This window comes from Magnolia sinica, chromosome 3 (genome assembly GCF_029962835.1).
Source record: "Magnolia sinica isolate HGM2019 chromosome 3, MsV1, whole genome shotgun sequence".
Classification (NCBI taxonomy): domain Eukaryota; kingdom Viridiplantae; phylum Streptophyta; class Magnoliopsida; order Magnoliales; family Magnoliaceae; genus Magnolia; species Magnolia sinica.
The window spans coordinates 25,538,564-25,542,267 of record NC_080575.1 but is presented as its reverse complement, the minus strand read 5'-3'; the positions used below and the strand labels follow the sequence as shown (position 1 = coordinate 25,542,267).

Sequence of the window (3,704 nt, the reverse complement as noted above, 5' to 3'; positions counted from 1 at the left end):
TTTATTTTATTTTAATTAAGGGAATGCTTTTGGTTTTTAATGGTCTGTTGTGACTGAAATTACAATGGGTCTGCAATGGCTTTGAGTATTTCTTTTTCCTTATTTTTTATTATGATGTCAGGAAGCCCTGTTGTTCGCCATCGTCTCCTGGGCATGGTTGGATGGCGGTATCCTTCCTAACCTGCATAATCATCTGATTGGTTGGTAATTAGTTTAATTCTGTTGTTGGCTTTGTCTCCTGGGCATGGTTTGGTGATTGAATCCACTCTAATTCATATACCTTTCATCTCTTTAAAATTATATCAGAGGAAGTTCAGTTTAATTTTCATGATTTTTGAAGCAGGCATAAGATCTCCCTGATCTCCACAAGTGGATCCTCTGAATCCCTAGTTCCCTTTCTCCGAATTCTTAAAGTTTTAGATAATTATTCCACAATTATTTCTTAAATTCTATTTGGTTTAGATTACATCTTAGTCTAGTTCTAGTTCTACTTGGTTTCAGATAACGTACAGGTATCAGTCCCTGTGGATTCGACCTCGGTCTTACCGAGTTTATTACTACATCACAACCCTATAGTTGGGGAGTGAACAAGTTTTTGGCGCCGTTGCCGGGGACTGATGGTTACGATTCTTTGAAATTAATTAGCTTTAGAATTAGTTTGAGATTAGGATTTTATTAACTTTAGTTTTAGATTTTATTTCTATTTGATTTTTAGAACTAACTTGTTTCCTGTTTTGTAGGATCCTGACATAAAGTTCTAAATTGGTAATTCTTTCCTAAATTCTCTACTTTTTCTGTTTTTAGAATTAAGGTTTAAATCTTAGAAATTTTCTAATTCTAGTATCCTCTCATCTGTAGGAAATAGAAACTAGGTTATTTCTTAATTAACTTTCTACTTTTATTTTTAGTAACTTTCTAATCTTAGAATCTAATTTGTTTCCTAATTTATTTTTAGAATTTTTGTTTAGAAACTAACCTTCCTATTTTGTAGGCCTTTAAGATAGAAATTTCTAATTCGGTAAGCTCCTTCCCTACTTTCTATTTTTCAGTTCTCTTTTAATAATTTACTTTCTAGTTTAGATCTTCCGTAATTTACTTTAGAAATTTCCACTTTCTTTTAAGAATACCTTCTTTTAGAAATTAATTTACTGTTATTTTTCTTTTAAAGGATCATTCTTCTCTTTTTAGAATCTAACTTATTCTTGTTTTATTTTGCAGGTTTTTAACTTAGGACTCTAATTTGGTAATTTCTTTCCAGCTCTCTCTTTCTTTCTAGATTTTTTTTTCCTTTCTTAGGATTAGGTTTTTTTTTTTATTATTGAGGGCTGCGAGTGTTTTCATGCCCAAGTGGGCCCGTGACGACACTCGACGTCTCTTGACTGAAGGAGGATTGGTTGAGGGGTTGACTATCCATCGCAGGACTAGACACCGCTCGAAATCCCCTGAGTTAACTAAGGTTATGGCTGAAGACCAACCTCCTCCACTTCCACCCAGGGTGGAGGATACCCAAGATGAGAATGAGGTGCAACAGGCACCCCCGCCTCGTACTTTACGAGATTATCTACAACCGGCGGGAGTGAGTATGCCCTCATGCATGATTTTTCCTGAAAACACAGGACAAATGGACATCAAGCCAGGAGTTATCCAGCTCCTTCCCAAATTCCATGGACTTGAATCAGAAAGTTCATATTTACATTTGAAAGAGGTCGATGAGATTATAGCTACATTATGTTTTCCTAATGTATCTGAGGATACAATTAGACTGAAACTCTTTCCTTTTTCCTTAAAAGAGAAAGCTAAGACGTGGTTACATTCACTGCGTCCTAGATCCATTGGCACATGGAACGATATGCAGAGGGAATTCATAAAAAAATTCTTCCCACATCATAAAACGATTACCCTCAGAAAAGCGATCATGAACTTTGCCCAAAAGGAAGATGAAACATTCTTCCAATGTTGGGAAAGGTTCAAAGATTTGGTCAGTTCATGCCCACAACACGGATTTGAAACGTGGCGCATTACAAATTTTTTCTACGATGGACTGACATCTTCCATGCGCCAAATGGTCGAGACAATGTGTAATGGAGAGTTCATCAACAAAGATGTTGACGAGGTATGGGATTACCTCGATAGTCTCGCTGAAAAAACACAATCATGGGACTATTACCCAATGGCGAACACCACGTCTAGGCCGACTCAATTAAAGGAGAAAGGTGGATTATATCTCTTGAAAGAAGAGGATGATCTCAAGTGTAAAGTGACTACGCTCATAAGGAAAGTTGAGGCCATGGAAGGAAAGAAGGATAAGGTCAATGAAATTGTTTGCGGCATCTGTGATTGCAACATTCACACAACTGAAAACTGTCCTACAATACCCGCCTTTCGAGGAGTGTTGAATGAACAAGCCAATGCCATAAACAACTATCAAAGACCTTTTACTGGACCTAACTCCAACACATACAATCCTGGCTGGAAAAATCCCAAACTTTAGTTGGAGGAATGGACAAACGGCGACTCCTCCCGGTTTCTTCAATCAAAATCCAAATCAAGTGAAACCTCAAGAGGAACCGGTTCAAAATCCCATACAAGAGCCGGCTCAGGCAATGCGTTCACAGATTTTATGCCAAAGATAGATTCTCGTATGACGGTTATAGAAAAGGGGATGCTTCTGCACAACCTCTCCCCAATCCTAAACCGCGATCGAGAATAATGATCCCAGCTCTTAAAATAGATGGGGCATGCTAAATCCATCACCACTCTTAGGAGTGGAAGATCATTGATAAAACTCTTCCGGTTAGGCACGAAAAGCCTCAAGAACCAAAAGAGGACAACAATGATGGATCCTGATGCCCCACAAAAAGTAGAACCGGAACTTCTAGAGAAGCCAATTGCTCCATTCCCCCAACGGTTGGTTTCACCAAAACCTCTCTCTAACTCTCAGGATATACTAGAGGTGTTGAAACAAGTGAAAGTCAACATTCCTCTACTTGATGTCGTTAAACAGATACCTTCATATGCCAAATTCCTGAAAGACTTATGCATGACCAAAAGACCAAAAATTATTCAAAAGAAAATCTTCTTGACTGAGAAAGTGAGTGCCATCCTGAAGCAAGACGTGCCACAGAAATTCTAGGATCCCGGTAGCCCAACCATATTATGTGTAATCGGGAACCATCGAATTGATCACGCACTTCTTGACTTAGGAGCGAGCGTCAATCTGATTCCCTACTCGGTATACAAACAGTTAGGTTTGGGTGAATTAAAACCCACCCTAACCACACTACAACTTGCTGATCGCTCTGTTCGTGTACCAAGAGGGATAATTGAGGATGTGTTAGTCCAGGTCGATAGATTTCACTACCCTGTAGATTTTATCATCCTGGACACCGAACCCATCAATAACATGAGCACTCAGATTCCCGTCATTCTTGGTTGCCCATTCCTTGCCACGTCAAATGCAATTATCAATTGCAGGAATGGTATCATGACTATGTCTTTTGAAAATTTGACATTGGAGTCAAACATTTTTTTCAATAACGGTAGCAACTCAGAGGATGATGACGATTTCCACGACATTAACATGATTGACTCTTTCGTGGAAGATACGACACCTCTGACCTTATCTTCCGACCATCTAGAAACGTGCCTGGCCCACTCCCATGATTTTGATGATGACATGATTAGGGAGACGTGTGCCTTGCTTG

The 3,704-nt window shown here is 38.8% G+C and overlaps 1 non-coding gene across 1 annotated transcript; it reads right to left on the bottom strand.

Moving 5' to 3' along the window:
• Positions 1-1,897: 1,897 nt before the first annotated feature.
• Positions 1,898-2,004, bottom strand: LOC131241560 (small nucleolar RNA R71). Its single transcript, XR_009169120.1, has one exon. It is a non-coding gene; the product is annotated as a small nucleolar RNA R71 (small nucleolar RNA).
• Positions 2,005-3,704: the final 1,700 nt, after the last annotated feature.